The sequence below is a fragment of the Nyctibius grandis genome, chromosome 30 (assembly GCF_013368605.1).
Source record: "Nyctibius grandis isolate bNycGra1 chromosome 30, bNycGra1.pri, whole genome shotgun sequence".
Lineage (NCBI taxonomy): Eukaryota > Metazoa > Chordata > Aves > Nyctibiiformes > Nyctibiidae > Nyctibius > Nyctibius grandis.
Window position 1 is genome coordinate 2,102,532 of NC_090687.1, and position 20,011 is coordinate 2,122,542.

Consider the following 20,011-nt stretch of genomic DNA (forward strand, 5'->3'; position numbering starts at 1 on the left):
GAGATCAGCAGCTCTGAGGAGAACGTAGGAAGCGCTCGTACCGGTGCCAGATACTCACCGAGTTTAGTCAAACGTGCACACAAGCTCTCCTTCCATCTGCTAAGCTTCAGTGGAGACTTGCCTTTTAAAAAGCACACACCTTGAATATTAAATGGGGCCTGGGTACCCCCACTGAGGAAGCGGGCTTGGATGTCAGCAGTAGCCTGTTGCAATTACTACCATATTTCCAGCGTCAATCTGGAAGCCAGACCACTGAAGAGGCACACAAACAGCCTCAGAAATAATTGCTGGCTTGGGAGCCTGTGAGGGAATGTCAGCTTTGGCTTCTGGAATTATCCCCGTGCAAGGAAAGCTTTCGCTTCGCGTAGCAAAACCCATCTGCAATGCAGATCCTTCAGAGGGGGGGGGGATAAACCAAACCTACCCACAAACCAAACGGTGGGTTACGTTACCAGATATCCAACAGGCTCTGCCCCTCCAAACGCCGCGCAGAGCCAGAGCAGCCACAGCAGCCAGCCGGGCTCTCCAGAAATCACTTCAGAGCCACCACGACGGGCGCCCAGAACCGTGATCTCAGAGATGTCACCGAAGCGCTATCGGATCCAGGGGCGTCTCCGAGACGTCGGATCAGAAGGAAGCGGTGGGAGCGGGGAGCATCGCGGCTCGCCTGGCAGCAGGGCTGCCTGCACGCGGGGTGAGCAGGGGATGGTTACTCAGCTCTCGTTTTGAGGACTGATGTGTGCAGCTCTCTCTCGGCTGTACGCTTTTAAGGTGTAACGCTCCCAGCCTTCATCCCGGGGGAGGGCTGGATACGCGCTTATCTTTCAGGAAATCCCCACACTGGCATTGAGCTACCAGGAGCACACCAACCGTTTCGGGACGTGAAATGCCAGTTGCAGAAGCTGCAGCCTCTGCTCTGAGGATATACCCATGGAAATCCCCCCGGGAACAGAGTGATGCAGCCCCACAAAGACTCCGACGGACTCGAGCTCCCGCTGCTGCCAGCTCCCACCAGCGCTTTGACACAGGCTCTCTGCAGCAGCCTGCCCGCGCGCTGCCAAGGCAGGGCAGCCAGCCCAGCCCAAGCCCTGACCGCCCGCCAGCCCTTTATTTGCTGTTCAACACCCTGCCCTGCGCCCGCCCCAGCCCTGCCTCGCTCCACAGCTCTGTGCTTTTCCCTTGGAAACCTTTCAAATGCCTTTGGTACGCTGAACACACTCCTGCGAAATGCCTCTTCTCCAGCCCCACAGGGGTATCTCCGCTGAGCTTGTTCCTTCAGCACGGTGGCTGACTCCTGAACCAGCCACCCCCCGAAGCTGGCACTGCCAGGGTCTCCCCCAGTCTTGCCCCCCCTCGCTCCTGCCAGCAGCCTGCCGTCCCTGCAAACAGGAACTCGCTTATAGCTTCCAGGTTTGGGTGTTGGCTCTGGAGCTGGATTTTTCCATCTTCCCAAATCCAAAGAGCTTTTAGAGTTGAAGCATTTGAAAAAAAAGATTTGACTGTTTCCCTCCCCTGAGCTCATGGACACATCTATTTCTCAGTGGATGCACTGTCTGCTCTCGATGCACAGGGGCCCCTTTGTTCAGGGATCAGAAGCCAAGGCAGGAGGGACGGACGAGGCCATGAGCCCCAGGAACGCACCTTCCCCTGCCTGACACCGCGGTTATTTGAACTGACACCAGCAGCAATCCCCCCGTGTGTAGGGGGTACCTGCACAGAGCCCACTCCTGGGGGCTTTTCCTTGGCAGACAGATGTTACAGATGTTTCAGCTCAGGTGCGTGAATTGCACGACTTGTTCATCACTGCTTTGGAGTTTGAGTCAGAGCACTGGTCTGCTACAAAGAGGAGACAATAAGTATGTCCTACTGGATGCTGAGAGGCCTCTGTAGGAAAAACAGGTGTCTGAAGCTTACAAGGTTTTAAACACCCCAACAAAGAAAGGAACCTGCTTGTGAGCACAACCCTTGTTGTTTGTTTGCATCCAGCTGTGGTCAACACTACCTGTACTTCGTGTTTGCCAACTAACTCCCCCTCCAGCGGTTCCTGCATCCAACACGCAGCAGACTAGACTTGCTCTTTGGTCCAGGCACCTTGGCTTCAAATTACAGACACCACCTCCCTCTCCCCTGTCCCACACTCAGCTCTTTGCCATACAAATAGAGAGAGACCTTGCTCCTGCTCTGAGTTTTCTAAGTGCCTTGCATACAATCCCTCGTACCTGTTTCTCACAGAGAAGATCCCCCACGAGCTGTAGCCTCCAAGCATGATGAATGCAGCAGTCACGCTGTCTCCCCCCCGCTGCTTCTTTTCCCCTGCAAACTAGCAACATGTCCCGTTGGATCTCACTGATGGTAGCCAGATCTCACTGATGGTAGCCAGGTGCACCACGTTTTCCTCTGGCTATGGATGCCCCAGGCATTACACAACTTATCTGGCTTCTTTAACATACTCTCCTCCTTCAAATCAGTATCATTACTGCCTCCACCACATCATCAGCTTCTCAAATTTTACAATACGAGGCTATAAAGTCCCACTTTTCAGAGTTATTTATCATCCCTGGCTCACCACCAATGTTTGCTCCACAGTCTCCCCCTCTGCTTTGCTATTTACGTATTGCAGGACCGGCCAATCAGCCAGGCACCATTCACACAGCCTTTAAAAGCAGGCAAACCACACAGTTGGTGGAGCAGGGGGAGGACAAGGGTGTCCCAGCAGCCACACCACCCCATGAACAGGGAGGGCTGGGACACAGCAGGCTGCGAGGTCTCTCCAGAGGGGAGATCCTGGGGGCCCTCCGGACCCCTCCACCAAAGCACTCTAATGGCAATTACACATACCTGCAGCAGGCACACTGCATTCAGCCCGCACCCAGGGCTAAACAATAACAGTTTTTCTCTCACCCAATGTCCCTTCTCCAGCTGAGGAAGGGAATTGGGAAAAGGAGGGAGACCTGTGGGTTAAAGTAAAACAGATTTAATAAAATAAAGAAACCAATATCAATGATAATACAAAACACACAAAACTATACTTAGCTACAGAGTTGCAGCAGGCTGTTCCAGGAATACCAATAGCTGGGAATGAGAAAAAGGGAAGAGAAAAGAAATCAAAAAAAACTCCTGCTCCTTCCCAGCAGCTTTCCCTTTTATAGGGAACTTGATGTGAATGCTCTAGAACACACCTGTGGGCCAGCCTGGGGCAGCTGCCCTGGGTTTAGCTGCTGATGGCCCTGATCACCACAGCTGGCCACCAACTGAAACAAAAATCTAACAGAAGCTTGATTCTATAAATTTTATCCCATGAAACCAGGACACATACACACATATATGCCAACCACATTTTCCTGTTAAGTCTTCTCTTCAGGAAAGGTAGAAGTTAAGGCAGCCGCAACTCGCTAAAGACTCTCATTAAGCCTCAACTCCAGCTTCTATAGCATGCAAGTGACTTTGCTCTTTCCCCTCCATGGTCAACATTACGTGGCCAGACAAAGATTAGAGCAGCAAAGAGACCAGAATTGTTTCATGGCAGCAGAGAGGTGGCACCGTGGCTTTCAGTGCTGTCTGAGTGGTTCAGTGGTGCTTTGCTCCGCACTGCAGGCAGAGGCAAGTCCAAGGAGTCCTAGATCAGCATGTTCCTCCTCAGCCAGTGGGAGCACACCTCCAACAGCTGGCACAGGAACAGGAGCGAGGAGTTCAGCGTCCTCCCTGGATGTAAAGGCCAGCTGAACACGAAAGCAGTTGTAAAGAAAGCAGCTGACTATGAAGTTCTGATAGTTTTGTAACTGCACCTTCAGGGTGCCAAGCTAGACCATAAGAGCTGGAGTGAAACCACAGCGGTTCTCCTACGGAGAGTCTCCAAGAGAGGGGGGAGAGGGAAATAAAAGTGGAGCATCTTCAGAAATAAACCCTTACCTACATTAAACAGATACTGCAAGGTACAAGCTTACATCAGGTCTCGCTTCCATGACTGACCAAAGAACTGCAGAGTACCAGGAAATGCAACAGAACTCTCTCTGGCTAAAAACAGGCCCAGCTAATTAACAAAACCTTGCTAAAAGGGCCACCCAGCAGCAAGCATAACCTCTTCTTTCTTTACAAAGGGATGATCAATACTGACTGTCTCAACAGCAGCAGCAAATCCTCAAGATCACTTCAACGTGAGCAACTGCTCAGCTGCTGACACTCAAAGAAACTCTCTCCGTGCCCTGTCCTGGGTTTCTTTTATAACTGTTTAATGCCGTGCAACGTTAGAGAGCTCTGCCCTTCTTAACCACTGTAATAAATACGTATCAACCTCTTTCAATTTTAATAAATAGAGATCCTAAAAGCTTTGTCTGCATCTGCTTTTTCCATTCAATTAATACAACACAATACCAGAGCAATGAATTATTGAAGAGAAACACAAGCCAGACCTTTCACCAACACACTCTACTCCAATAGCGATTTATTACAAATTAATAGCGCGCTGCAATTCCTCCTGCATCCCAAGACCTGGGAAGGGGCTGCGCTGTCAAGCTACACCAGGCACAAAAGCTTCGGAGCTGCCATAAAACACTACAACCCTGAGCACAAATAAGCTGGGGACGGGAGCAGGGAGCAGAAGGAGGGATGGAAAAGCGACAGAAAAACAGAAATCACTTCTACTCTGAGGGTTTTCTACTCATGAAACGACATGGTTTGTATAGGAATAAGCAGTGTTTTCACATCTTTGCTTGCATCAGCGCTCAGAAGCATGCTCAGCGCGCGGGGCTGACGACACGGTGCATGTTCATTGCTGCACGAAAGCAACGCTGAAGTTGAAGATAAGCATTGCTGTGAACAGAACTGATTAATGTGCAAGGATGATAATTCATATTTGCACATTTAAAATTACATCTGCTCAGCAGGAGCCTTCCAATATTTTTCATACCCTGCCCTTAACACCACACTTGCCCCAAATGACCCTCTAACACCCATATTAGAGATGATCCTCAAATGGAAAAAACAACATCTTTTCTTCAGCAAAGCAGTTCAAACGCCAACCAGCCAGAAAGATACCTCACATTTCACCAAGCTACTGCTCTGGAAGTACTCGCAACAAGTCCATAATGAGCAACACGGGGATTGTCACAGGTCTGATTAAAGATTACCCACCAGCCAGCGAGTTCAAAGCCCTTGTTTAATGTGCTTCTTGCTAGAACTCATCCGAGCACGTTGATCCTCCAAATAGTTGGAGCGAAGGCAAATTTTCCCTCCACGGCTTTTCTGTTTCCAATGTACATCTGGGAAGGAACTTTCCTGATAAACAGGAAAACTTGCAACCACCACCACAACTGCTGTACCACCTTTCTCAACTCTATTATTAAATGCATCCAACCTCCCCCCAACACAGAGTAGTGACTTCCAGAAAACCAAACCCAGTTCGTTCTCACTGAGCGACTTCTCAGCTCGGTTAACCCCTGCGGCGTTAAAATTCTGTGTCTCCCTGTCCTCCCTCGCAGCGCAGCAGCAAACTCACCTCCATTTTTGATAGCTCTGATCCCCCGATGGAAATCTTCGAAGCTGATGACTCCAAGTCCGCTTGGGTCGAGGTACTTTGTTAGGTCCTTTACCTGCAACCACAAAAGCAGTGTTACCCACAGAGCCCTTCAGGGAGACAGTATCTTCCATCAGAGAAACGTCTTGTAACAAATTTTAGCTCTTTACAAGAAAAAGATTTGAGCAGTGACTTTCTTAAACTCATTAAGACATTAGGAAGCATTTCTTCTCAGCAAGGGTCATTAGACACTGGAAGGGGCTGCCCAGGGAGGTGGTGGAGTCACCATCTCTCAAGGGGTTTAAGAAAAGACTGGTCAAGGCACTTAGTGCCATGGTCTGGTTGACATGGTGGTGTCAGGGCAATGGTTGGACTCAATGATCCCAGAGGGCTCTTCCAACCTGGTTGATTCTGTGTGATTCTGTGACACCGAAGTGTGGCCGTTCTCCTGGAAGGGAACGTAAGTAATCGGTACAGAAGGGTTAATTAGTATTTGGATGGTGCTGAAACTATCGCTTAGTTTCAAAACATAGGTTAGGGCAGTATTTCTTGCAACATGGTCCTTCCCTGCCAGGGATTTGTTGATTTTTATGGTTTTTAAAGAGGTCCTGTCGTCACTGGGAAAACTCAGTAATAGGCTGCCCAGTAGGAGGGCCCAATTAAGAGGATTCAGTGATAATGAACAGCTCCACGTTACAAATTTAGGCCATATAATTGAAATAGTTTCACAATTAGACAATGCCTGAGGGGGAAGGAATCACGTCAGCTAGCGAGGATTAGGATGCGGGTGCTGGAGCAGGCACATGCGTGGAGCAAGGGAAGGTTGTGAGACCTGGAGAGGATGATCTGGGCGCTTCAACAGAACAGGCTACAGTTTGAGGGCAAAACCGAAGTCACTCCTCATGGTCCAACCTTCAAAAAGGTGCATTTGGTTCCTTCCTTCCAGAATCATAGAATCGTGGAATCGTTTTGGTTGGAAAGGACCTTTAGGATCATCAAGTCCAACCATTAACCTGACACTGCCAAGGCCACCACTAACCCATGTCCCCCAGCACCACATCTAAATCCCTCCAGGGATGGTGACTCCACCACTGCCCTGGACAGCCTGTTCCAGTGCTTGACAATCCTTTTGGTGAAGAAATTGTCCCTGATCTCCAATCTAAACCTCCCCTGGCACAACCTGAGGCCGTTTCCTCTCGTCCTACACCTTTACACCACTGATGCTTCCCAAGCTAAGACAATCAGGCATTTCTTCTGCTTTAAAAAAAGCAGACCCTTATTTTAAGGGCTAGTGAAGCACCTTCGTGTATTTTAGAACCACACCCTTCAGCTCAGAAAAAAAGCCTAGGAGGAAGCAGGGTGTAAGAGGTGAAAGAGGGAATTACACAATTAGTGCAATTAGCTCCGTCCTCAAAGGTTGCCCACACTGCTGCCCTCGCCCTGCCAAAGACATCCACCTTTCCTCCTTCAGAGCTGATGCACAGGAGGAAGCCTGCAGGCGGTCTGCAGTGCTGGATTTGTTCAGCTCTCATGAGCACAACCGGTTGCCTTTTGGCTCGCTCAGGCCATCTCTCAGTTTTGGTTTGTTCTTGGGGGAAAAAGATGGTAAATCACCAAATCCCTCAAGGAGACTTAACATCTGAGGGTGAGGAGGACAACAGAGCCCAGCGCTGGTTCTCGGAGCTGCCTGACTCATTACCCATCAGCAGCGGGGTTTGTTTGCTTGCTTTTTGTTTTATTTTTATTAAACCCGGGTCTGTGTTTATACAGGAAAATCCCATCTGCAACAGGCTCAGAGCTGTTCACCCACGTGTCTGCGTGGTTTCGAACATGATGGGGTGAGGCAGGAGAAGTCTCTGCTTCGGACATCCAGCATGGAGGAAACCACAGGGCTGAGACCATAAAGAGCACTCGGCAGTGCCTCTGTGGGGTTGCCACGAGAGAACCCCTTGAGCCCCAGCATGGCACAGGCTTGCCCACCTGCCAGCTTACTCCATGGAAAGGGAGAAGACAACACAGGCATCTTTTCCAATTTTCTGGGGAACTTTTTTGGTAGACAGATGACAAAACTGCTGAAGTCCCACGGCACACATGGACTTGGGTGAGTCAGGCTTCTTGTACGTTAAACAAAGGTATTTTAGACTAATAAAAACAACTCTTAGGAATGTGTTTGTTCCAGTTAATGCATCTGGCAGCTGCTTTGAGTTCAAAAGCTGTAGTATAATTTGTTATCTGTGTATATAGATAACCGAAATGCAAGTGACATTTAATCAGACTTGATGAGCCTGTAAGTGATTACCGTGACACTACAGTTTCTGTAAAGATCCAGCCCCGATGGGACATGCCAAGCAGGGCGGCTCGCACGCTGCTGCAGTGCTGGCAGCTTCTCCGGGCCACGGAGGGCTTCAAGCCCTCGTGCCAATACCCCAGGAAGGCACCTCTCCCACAGCGGTGCTTGTGCAAAAGAGAGTAGCCAGTCAAGTATTTTGTTTATGCAAAAGAGCCACCTATGTATTTAAATTAAGCTGTGGGCAGGCGGAAACAAGGGGAAATGTTTCTTACAGCTTCACAACCTGACATTATGGATGCAAACGAACAAAAGCCATGCAAGTGATGCAGCTCAAGCCCACGGTGGTACGTCTGTGCTGACCCAAACCTGCCTGTATTTGCTGTCCAGGCTTAAGAAGAACTTTGACCATGAAATTAAGGTCTGAGACAACATCACCAGGCTGAGTGTGTCACGGCACTGAGCCACCCGCGTCAGGCACGGCCAGCGACAGCTCCAGCATCTCGCTCCTGGCTTGTAACCGCCAGCTTTCTCCATTTCAATGACTAGGCTAAAAACCTTACCTTATTAGGACAGCTGGGAAAAACCCCAAGGATTATGGCTCAAACTGGTTTAGATTAGCAAATCTTAGCAGTTCTGAAGTCACAGATTTGTTGGTTTTAGCTGAAGACTAATCTGCAAGACTGGAGCAGTTAACGGCACACATCTATTGGCACAAAAGCAAAAGTTAATGCTCTACCAAACTGCAACGTTAAGCTAAAAACAGGCAGATATAAGCCACGGTCACAGGGATGTTCCTGCTTTTGGCCAGCAAGAAATATTCAAAATAAACGTTTTGCTTAATGTGCGTGTTTGTAGCCGGTTACAAACCCTTCTTGAAGACAGAGCAGCTAGAAACACGGAGCATTAAAGAGTCAAAGAGGACGCCACGGTTTAAATAGCTGGTTTAAATCCTGGTGGAAAGTGAGAGGTTTGAACTACTGTAGTTCAAGCTGCCTTAAGCTGAGCCTGCCAAAGCAGAAGTGGTGGCGAGAGCTGCTGAAGGGGCTCTGCTCACCCCTGGGCCAGGGACGAGGCACAGCCTGGACCGAAGTCAGAATGAGCCCCGGGCACGGGTCCATAAGGGATTTCTCCTGGTAAGGGACACGGAGAGGGACGCAGATTGGGGAGGAGGAGGGAGATCATCTGGCATCTCAACAACAGAGCAAGAACTACTCATCGCACCAACCACACCACCACGTCTTCTCCTGTGCTAAAGAGCTCTGCACGCTGGCAGGACATCTCGCCTTCCAAAACCAACCAGACTTGCTGCCAACCAACACCCACCTCCACAACCCCCTCTGACCAAGCCACCTCTGAGCACATACGCCAGCACCGTGCCCTGCTGCTGTACAAAAAGAGCCTCCTTGCTTCGACGCAGTGAAATCGGTTCAGTAAGGGATTTTAAGCCTCAACTCCACACTCAAATTAACACAAAGGCTTGGCAGCCACCTAAGGAAAGTTTTCCAGGGAGGCGAGGGATTCCCCAGCTGTGAGCAGCCCTGTTCAGCAGGCTGGAGGAAGAGGAAAAGGAAGCTCCAAGCCTTTTCTCCTTACCTTATTGATGCTCCGTGTCTCCACCACGTAGCAGATGGATTCAGCAGAACAAAGTAATCACTGTGCACTTGTTTTAAGCATATGAAGGAAGGGAGGGCTGTGCTGGCTGGCTGACACCCTCTTGTAACCCCCGAGCCTGCCAGAAGTCTTCCTTCGTATTCTGGCAGAGACCAGGGCTGAATCAGCTTCCAAAAATAAATTCTTCTGAGGGGTGAAGTGAGGGTGGGATATTTCCAGTGGCCACAGCAGTCAGACACCTCACACAGAATCACACAGAATCAATCAGGTTGGAAGAGACCTCTGGGATCATCGAGTCCAACTGTTGCCCTGACACCACCATGTCAACTAGACCATGGCACTAAGTGCCAAAAGGAGGAGCTGGCAGCACTCAGCTCCTACATGATATACATCCTCCTGGTATCTCACAGGGATGATGCTTCCAGCCTAGCCACAACCAGGGCCACGTCTTGCCCTCCACACCACATAAGCCAGTTATATGATGACACCAGAGAGTAATAATTCAGATTTCAGTACTGCTTTACTGTACACAGACTCTGGAAGCAAATCCAAAGGAGAAGAGGAGGAATCAATACTGACATATTCCTGATAAATATCCCCACATACCCGAGGCAGGCCAGTGAGCAAGCTGCAGTTCCCACCAAGAACTTGTGCACCTGCAGCCTCACACATGCTGCGATAAGCAAAGACAGATGCTTTCACCTTGAAGCTGCTCCCTCCTTTCCTGTGGTCTCAGTCTGCCAAGCAATAGGACAAGCTCCAAGGTAAGTCATGGGAAAGTGAGCAAGGGTGAAGGTCTGGTCTGCTTAACAGATGACTTCTACTCTCGGGCCCCCAAAGGGACCAGCCGCATGGATTATGTGCAAAAAGAACCTAGAGAGATGTTAGAAAGACATCAAGAGACCTGCCCAGATAAGGAACAACATGCCAGAGCCTTACCAAGGTTGAACCAGGCGTCTGGCACGGCATGTTTTGGCCACTTGAGCAAACAGGGACAGACCAGCCCATCCAGGAAAAAGTCCACAAAACCAGTAAGCCCAGTCCAGATGCTGACTGGGTGACACAGCATGTTTATTGCTGGCTGGGCCTTGATTTTAGCCCAAACCATCAGATGAGCCATCAGAGAAAGACCTTCACTGGGGAACTCGTTGCCATACTTTGACCTGATGGCAGCAGCCAGCACTGGCTGGGGACTGCTGCAGAAAGCAGCAGCTACCTGCGAGTGGTTCAAATTTTCATTTCAACATCCACGTTTTGCTTATTAGAAGTATTTCTACAGGAAGGCAAAGGTTCAGCCTAGAAAGAGAGCACTGAGGCACTGAAACCAGAGCTTTGAAAGCAATTGCTGAGTGCAAGGGTGGGTTGGGTACCCCACCTCGGGCAGGCATTCCAGCGACGAGGTTGTGGTGGGCAGAGAAAAATATGTGGTTTCATGTGTACGTCCTGGCTGGCTCCGGTTCCCGGCCCCTCTGCCGGTGACGGCCGGGCTCGGCCAGCCCGGCTGCGCACACAAGCCCCCTCGACCGTGCCGTGGTCAGCAGGCTGCAAGGCAGGGACCGGGGCAGGGAAAGACCATCACACTGCAGGGCTCAGAAGGTGCAGAGCTCTGAAACCAGAACAGAGAGACCCTGACACCTGCACAGCCCCCTCCCACACCCCCACACCAGTCCCATGCACTTCTTACCACCACCTCTGCCCAAACTACTTATCAATAGGAAATTTTTCTCTCCTGAATGGAGTATTACAGGAGACTAACAGGTTTAAGGACCTCACCCTTGTCTTTTCCCCTCCAGAAGGAACAGGAGCCTTCGTGGTCCAATTTAAACACAGAGTGAGGCAGGACCAGGCAAGGAAGCAGGGCCCACCCTAGACAAGCTGCAGCTTCAGCATCAGCTTCCAAAGGGCTGGTTTCCAGGTGGTGCCTTTCAGGAAAGCCCATGGGAGGAGAGCAGCCAGCCCTTCGGTGGGCAAGGACCCCGGGGACGGGGAAGGGAGTAACTGCAGCCTTTCACCATCCCCGTTAACAGGCCAGAAAGGTTTCCAAAACATTTATGGAGCTGTTTAATCAGCTCTTCACGATTAAACACAGCGCGTGCAGACGTCGTTCCCCACGCGTCTGGCTTGGGCACGGACTCTGAAGTATTGCAAAGAGAAAATAAAATTTCACTTTTAATCCAATGCTGAGCTTTTTCTATCAGCCTCTACTTCTCATTTTCTCCAGCTGGACCAGGCTCCCCTTTGCTGCCCGCACACTCTGCTGCTTGGATCTCTTCCCGGCTCGGTGCAAGGCTCCACACTACGCTAAACATGCCCAAAGCCAGCCTTTACCTTCTGTTTGGCCTTAAAAAAAGGCTGCTGAAACCACCTCTCCTTAGCCAAAGTGTTTGGATTACAGCAGAGTCTGGTTTACAAGGACCCAGCAGTACCGGGTTTGCCTACTTTGTCCTACCAGTAAGAAGGGTCTCAAGGAGGGACAACACACAGGACAGTGGGAGCAGAGCCCTGCCAGCAGCCGCTGCATGTGCCAGCACACTTTCTCCATCCATTTATGATCTGGGGAGTTTGAAGCGAAACTGAAAACCAAAAATGTCCTAAAATCCACTGGGTCTTGGAGCTTTAAACACAGGAAACTTATCTACATTGAATAACCAGGCCCAGACCAATTCTGGGTGTACATGGACCCACAAAGCCTGACTGACTGAGACGGGACAGGAAAATCCAGGCACCTCTCCTGTAACTCCGACTACCCTCTTCTGTCTGTAAGAAGCCCAAATCTGCTCTGAACATCTTTTACCTTTGGGGAGAAAACTATCGTGACCCATCCAAGCCCTGAACTCAAGCAGGGAGAAAGCCCAGTGCCACACTGGCACAACTGTCAAATAAGGGGGGGGTTTAGCTAGCAACGCTCTGAAGTACAGGAGGGGGCTCACACCATATGCTCTCCTCTTTATGGTTACCCAGATCTTCGGCCTGAAGTGGTACATGGGAATTGAACAGAACAAGTGCATGCAATGTAAAAACCTCTCGTGGTTATGCAAAGGTGGATGCAGTATCTCTACCCTCTGTGTTCAATCAAAGGGTATGAGCCAACATCCTCATTTGTTTGTAAAAACCCACTTTGCCTCTGAAGGCTAAACCATCCTTTCAAGAAAAAAAAAAGAATTCTATTTAAATGCTAACTCCAGAAGTCAGTAGTTGTATTTTTTAATCTTTGGGAAATGTGCAAACATGCTCGAACTGCTGAACCTCCTGCACCAGACACCAGAGCAGCCGTGCCACTGCCAAAGACACAGCTGTCCCATACAGCCGTTCCCTTTAGATCGCGCCGTCGCTCCGTCAATGGGTTGCGACGTGATCAGCTGAAATGAATGATCCCTGTTAATGCAGCATTTGTCTGGGCTGAGGCCACATCTATCCCCCCCGTGCTGGGTGCTGAGAGAACACTAACACGCCGACAACGCGAGCATGGTGCTTCACACGTTCTGTATTTCCCAGAACGCTGCTGTGATCTGAACCACAGTCGCACCCATCCCAGCGCCAGGAACACCCAGGAACATCCCAGCGCCAGGAACACCCAGGAACATCCCAGCGCCAGGAACACCCTCTCCAGCGCTTCACTTCTGCGGCTTCATCGACGTCAACAAGCAGGTTGAGTGGCAGGCTGGTAACTCAGGATTACACTGGCTCCAGCAACGTTTATGGGAACAGACTCCGTAATTCGTTAAAGGAATTGGCACTACAGCCAGCAGGCAGAACCTCAGAGCAGGTTTCTATTCTGCTGCAATTACACCTAATTAACTAACCTTTAAAATACCCTCGAGAGGGCAGACCTCCTCAGAGGGAGAAGCAATGGTCAGTCGTGAGTAAGCAGTGCAAGAGCTGCATTATTTATTTCGCAAGTGGCGGCACTTATCCAGGGCTGCTGCGAGCGTGTTGCTCCCTGAGCCTCTCCAGAAGCTGCAGGAGATCAGCAGGCAGGTCGTGGCTGGTCAAGTCTCTGGTTAAAGGTCCACCACAGGCAACACTCGGTGAAGATGCTTTCTGCAATGTTTATCCCCAATCTTGCTCCCACATCAGTTCCCCCGTCCTTGCTGTCACTTCAGTCCCAGAAGCTTCAAGCACTGCAGGACCCTCTGCTATTAGTCTAGCATCTGAAACCAAGGATTGAGACGCCTTTCTGAGGAGACAAAGAAAAGGATTCAGCCTGGTTTATTCTCATCTCTTCCTGCTACAGAAGGAATAATCAAACCTACTATGTAAGGCAAAAGAGGAATAAACCTCCCGTGGTTCTGCATCAGCCTGCAAGTATTTAAAGAACTGTAACAGGAGGGGGATCACCCGCAATCCAAGCGAGAGAAGCCCCAGCAGTTCGATCATTTCCTTGAAAAACTGAGCAAGTTCCCCAAGGGGAACAATTCCCCTCCTTTCCTACCTGCCCAGGAAGATGATATCCTCACCATCTAACACATCCTTCTTCCTCCTGTTCAGCCAAGACAAAGCTGCTCGGCATGCCATCGACTTTTTGATGCACGCCACCTACTTCAGGCAGTTTCTACACCGATCTTGCAACCCAGTTGACTTTGGAGCTGAACCCCGAGGCACGCCGCCGCTCACCGGCCTCTCCCAGGGTCAGCAGGCGCAGGAAATGCCAGAGGAGAGAGATGCGAATACCTAACGAACACGAGTATCTACTCAAGGTGGCAGAGGGCCAACCCGTAGAGAATTCCCTCCCCAGCAAACTGTTATTTTCCCTTCTTGGAAGAGGAAGAAAGAAGTCTCCAAGTGAACCAAGAAGAAACCCAAGGGTGATGCAGAGGAGCAAGTCTCCTGTGTTTCCCTCCCAAAGCCACCAAGTGCCATGCGCATCGGGAGCGTGCAAAGGAAAAGACTTCCCTTCCGACGCTCCAAATTCAATAGGAAGAAGAAAGAGAAGGCAGAATTCATTTTAAAGAGCTGGCAGCCAGAGAAGTCTGAGGACCCAGACCCTGATGAGAAACCAGAACAAACCAGTGCATCCAGCCAGACCCCAGCACACGGCGTGGGGCCGAGCTGCAGGTTGTCTTCACCAGCCCAGATCACTCACATTCAGCAGTTTTGGGTTCTTTACCTGCTGGTAGAAATTCCTCTGGTCTGTACTACGTAACAGGCGCGAGTACAGGACCTTTCTGGACTAACCCTACCAGCTCGAAGGCTTACCCGCAGGCAGCCGTAACACCTCGACGCTCACCACCACTGCAGAAGCCTCGCTTTGTCCTATTTTCAAGTGTGTTCTCAAACGCTGACTATGACCATTTCCAAATTGTCCATCAATTGCTGTCACTGAAGCGTAAAAACATATTTAAAGAAACAACTTCAAGGATGGTTTGAAAACGTTAACAGGAACATGAGTTACACCGAAATGGGTTTATCCGCATTTAACTGTGTTTGCCCCAAGTGTTCCAGATTTCCTGTCACTACCTCAATGCTCAAAGGATTCAGCAGCGACGCTCTACTATAAACATACTTGTTTGTTTAACCAAACTTGAAAAGTCTTCTTCCTCCACCCCACAAAACATCGAAGGCTTTGTTTTTAGCTTTTGTTTCTCTAATGACATGGGAAAACCTGTTCTCACCCTTCCAAACACACAGCTCAGAGGCAGGAGACTGGATCAAAAAAAAAAAAAAAAAAGAAAAAAAAGGTTTAGTGCTAGGTTATTTCTTATATAAAACACAGATATTAACTTAGGCTGGAGCCACCCTTGGGGGAAGAACTGAAGTCACCCTGGGCTTGAGGCGGGACGGTCGCATCCTGCCGGAGCGCAGGCCTGGGGCAGAAAGCCTGGGCAGGATTTCAGAGCTGATCTGAACAGACAAAAAACCAACTTAATAAAACACACTGAAGAGAAGGCATTTTAAGGTGCTGAACATTTTGCGCTGCCTGGTGTGGTTTCGTGTGAAGTCCCCTGCCCCAAACCCCGGCAGTGCTGTGGTGGGGGCTGGTTGGTTACAGAACAGACTATAAATCCAGGACTGCAGCTTTCGCTTCTGTTTCCTCACAACCAGGTTAGAAAATAGCACAAAACCCCCATGGTATATCCCAGGATAAATCCTCTCACTAGCTCAGGACTTGCTTTTAGTAACTCACCCTCTCCAAAACACAACATCCATGGCTATAATCTCTGAAAGAAGATCACAATAACCAGAAACAGGAGAAACCTTGTGCTGATGCACAAACAAGCAAACCATGAAAGCAGGGGACAGCGACTTGTATCACTCAACGTGCAGATCCCAGGAATCTGGTGAGCACAAGAAGCCTCTCGGGCCGCAGGGGTGAAGCCCGGGTGGGTGCAAGACACGAGCCCGTCCCCAACCAGGCAGCTAAACATCAGAGCCGAGCGTGAGAACTCGCCTTCCCCAGCCAGACTGAGCTGCCACACTGTCAAAACCAAGTTCATCGTAACACAAACAAGTGTGAGTCAGAGACCAGCAGAGCACAAAGACTCGTTGCTTTTTTAGAACCGCTTCAAAGTGTTTCCCTCCTTCCAGCGACCCTCCGCGCAGCGTTCAGAAAGGGCTGTTTGAGCAAAGGCAAGTGCACAGAGCAGATGTGCCAGAGGGGGGAGAAAAAAAAAGCCCAGAATGGTTTCTAGGCTCAGAGGTAGATTCTCAGAAGAAGGGAGAAGAAGTGGAGATGCACTGCACAGCTTGGGAAGCCCAGGACCTCAGGGTGGGATTGTAAGCATCGGGCATACAAGCCTCACCACAACAAAACCAACCCCATGACAGTGTCAATGCTTCTCCAATGGCCACCACACGCCCAGCTATCTCACCATGCCCAGCACCCATCAGCTCCTCCAAGCAAAGGAGCAGCAAGAGGGCTGGATTTTGCTCTGCCATGGCTTTGCAGGTCTCTGCCAGGCTGGCAGTCAAGTCACCTGCCCTTCACAGGGGACATGCCTCTGCGCTCTGGGCTTTCAGTCCTACCTCTCTCACTGGCATCCCTCCTTCATCCGCCATACCTCTGCCACGCCACCCACGCTGCCAGCCTGCCCCCACGATGCCACCAAGGGATGGATGCTCCATGGAGCCTGAAGTGCTGCAGCACGAAGTCCAAGAGCAAGTTCTCTGTTGCACACCAATGTCCCCAGCACCCTCCTGGTGCACACCAAGGTCCCCAGCATCTTCCTTGGACCTTTCAGCGCAAGTAGCCTCCCATAAGCCTTGTTTCTGCTCTTGGCATCCTTCCGCTGTGCTCCTGCCAGCACAGGAGCCCCAGAGCTCCAAGGAGTCAGGAGGGGATTAGCTAGTTGCTGCATCCATTTAGCAGGCATAGGGGAAAAAAAAAATTCCACTGGGATATTCAAATTTCATTTTTTTCCCCTGGCTGTAACCTCCTCACACACACTCGGTGAGAGGGGCGAAGAACTGCCACTCCCCTGGAGAAAATAAGGAATGTGGCCATGCAAAGGGAGGCAACAGATGCCTTTTAATCCCTCCGCAGCCAAAGGCGGCGGTGAAAGCCACAAGGTCCTGATCAGTTTTTAAAGCCAATGTGGAATTGAACATTATTTTCCCATTGGAAGAGTTTCACTTTCAACACAGCTACACCTTCCCCACGCAGGAGAAGGGCCCCTCCAGCAGCCCCCATGGGACCGCAGAACCCCGGAGCAGCCGCGCGGATCCCGGTCCGGCACCGTGCAGCAAACGCTCACCACTTCTTTCCTGCCCTCAACAGCTTCTGTTCTCTAAAAACTCTTGCTTTGGGTTCCTCCCACCTCCTGCGCATTTCGTTTGAGCCCAGTTTCCAACTGGACTCTGGCAAATGGATTTTCCACCGGGCTGTCGGCAGTCGGCTCCGCCGAGTCTTGCCAGCTGACGCAGCTCCCAGCACCAGGTCCTCTCCCTTCGGTTCTCCTCCTTCCCCGGGGAGAGGACAGAAAGCAGGAACAGCCCGGCAGCCTCCAAGCTGAAAACCTCTTCCAGAAGGAAGAGTGACTCAAACTCAGCGTAACGCTACTGGTATTTCACCGAGGGATATTGCAGCAGAGGGAACAGTAGCTCTTTTGTCTGAAAAACTACAATGCATTATTTAAAAAAAAATAAAAATCAGAAGACCACCAGGCTGCTCACGATGTAACCCAACAGAGGGACATTCAGCCTGCAAACAAACCCGGCCACCAGCTGCAGCCGACCCTTGTAACACCGACAGCGGTGCTGCTCCTCCCATGCAGCACCACGGGACACCCCCAGAGCCGTCACTGTCCCATGCCCGGACCCCGGTGGCCTCTGCAGGGCTGGGGACACACCAGAGCCAGGACACACGCAGGCAACACCAGAACTGGTGTCATTGAAGCAAGCACTCAAATACGACTGCCACCCAATTGCTTGCTTCGGCTTAATTAGTCGCCTCAAACGAGGTACCAGTCAGCGAGGAGGTTCAGCAGCTTGGGCTCGCTCCTGTTTCCTTCTATTACAAGTGTTTTTTGCTTTTACCACGTAAGGAGCTGGACGGGGAGCAGCAGCGCTCGGAGCACGCCGAGCACCACGCGTCTCTCTGCTTTAAGAGCAGTTTTCTCCCTAGCAAAGGGCAAAGACCCTGACTAAAACCAGGGCTAAAGCAGGCATCGACCGCGGGATGTTCACAGCCCTAAGGAAGCCTCACACCAGCAGCTCTGGAGCCCCAGCCCAGCCCCGCAGCTCGCCAGGGCTCTCAGCTTCTTCACCTCCATTGAGGAAAACCCCAGCCCAGCCCCAAAACCGCAACAGCAGCATCCTGGGGAAGTACCTACCACCGCTCACACTGATTGAGTTCTGCTTAACCTCCCCCTCAGCCTGCTCTCCCCCTGCACAAACGCCATCCACTCCAGCAATTTGGGAAGAAGCTGTCCCCAAGCCTGCCCTTGGTCATGTTTCCTCCTCTTCTCTCCTCCCCCACAACCCATAACTTACTCTCTGCCCCACACAGACTCTACAGAGAAGGGGAAACCTCATCACGCACCAAAATTTGGGAAGAAGAGACAATTTCTGTCCAACTCTGAGCAACGCCAAAAGCCCAAGCTGGCGTTTCCACTGCCCTGTTACATCTCTGGGGCTACTCCTTGGGCTTGGATGTTTTGGGTTCCCAAAACAAGGTTCAGGCCAGGCACCACCGACGTGAACTGTGACTCCCCCCCCCACTACACGTACAGAGGAATACCTGTAGGTATTGCACTATCTTCCTGCTATCAAACAGAAACACACACAGATATTAACAAACAGAGATTTTTACGCCTTATGAAACCCATGATGTCTCCATGAGAATCACGACTGTCTCGCAGACTGGGCTTGGCTAGTTCAGCAAACAGCTGTACTGCAGATGTCGTGAAAAAGCACCATCAGGAGAGCGGCTCAATGCAGCACCAAGAACATGCATTATAGTCCGAGAGGAGGTGGAAATGCTTCTGGCACGTGGGAGCGCAAGAGCTGTTGGAAGCCCAGAACGCACAACTCCCCAAGGACAAACTCACTCTCTGTGTCAGCAGGCGCGTTTCACAGCGCGAACACAGTAGCAAGATCTCAAATCACTACCTAATCCTCTTCATCCCCGTGAACATGCCTTCCTGCCAAGCGACCGAGCTCCAACCTGATGAGTCAGATGGCATTTTAAGCTTCAAGTTGGTGGAGCTCGCTGTCTGCCGCATCCCTAACCATCGTGGCACTCCCCGGACCACAGCACGCCAGACAAACCGTGCCACCAGAGGAGAAGCTCACCAGAACCAGTCCGGCAGCATTGTACCCGTGTGTTCAACGTGGGTTTGAATTTAAGCAAACAAGTGGAGGGAAAGGCTGGCGTTGCTCACCCCTAGCTCACATGGAGGAACCAGTCCTGGGCCCTGCACCAGAAACCCAAGTAGGATTTTGTAAAGGATGGAGCCAGGCAGGAGGAATAGAAAAGCAAGGCATGGGCCACCCCCACCCCATTGCCTGCTCTCACAGGGACCATACCAGCACAGACTCAGACTGGTTTGGGTTGGAAGGGACCTTAAAGATCATCTCGTTCCACCCCCCCTGCCACGGGCAGGGACACCTTCCACCAGACCAGGTTGCTCCCAGCCCCATCCAACCTGCCCTTGAACCCTGCCAGGGAAGGGGCAGCCACAGCTTCTCTGGGCAGCCTGGGCCAGGGTCTCACCACCCTCACACCAAAGAATTTCTTCCTCAGATCTCATCTCAATCTCCCCTTTGTCAGTTTAAAACCGCTCCCCCTCCTCCTATCACTCCATGCCCTTGTAAAAAGCCCCTCTCCAGCTTTCCTGTAGCCCCTTCAGATACTGGAAGGTGCTAGAAGGTCTCCCCGGAGCCTTCTCTTCTCCAGGCTGAACAGCCCCAGCTCTCCCAGCCTGTCTCCATAGCAGAGGGGCTCCAGCCCTCGGATCATCACCAGCAGCTCACTGGGAACCCGATGGTCCCATGGGAGGGGGGACGCCGAGGGTGGCCCAGCACAAGCAGATCACCCTGGCCAAGCAGAGCCATAGGCTGCGGCTAATGAGAAGTCATTTGTTTTGCAAAATCAAAAGCCAGGGGGGAAAAAAAAGAAAGTGTGAGTTCAGAGCGGATCCCATCTGACAACAGCAGCAAAT

At 51.0% G+C, this 20,011-nt stretch overlaps 1 protein-coding gene across 3 annotated transcripts in view; it reads right to left on the minus strand.

The window, feature by feature from the left end:
* The window catches only part of RAB11FIP3 (RAB11 family interacting protein 3), a 79,600-nt gene that overhangs the window by 52,962 nt on the left and 6,627 nt on the right, over positions 1-20,011 (minus strand). For 2 of the 3 annotated variants that reach the window (XM_068420209.1, XM_068420210.1), the window contains exon 2: positions 5,495-5,588. The gene's annotated coding sequence lies outside the window, so the exon portion shown is untranslated. Of the gene's footprint in view, positions 1-2,838; positions 2,902-5,494; positions 5,589-20,011 lie in introns of those variants that run through there. The other variant, XM_068420207.1, reaches the window with a different exon arrangement.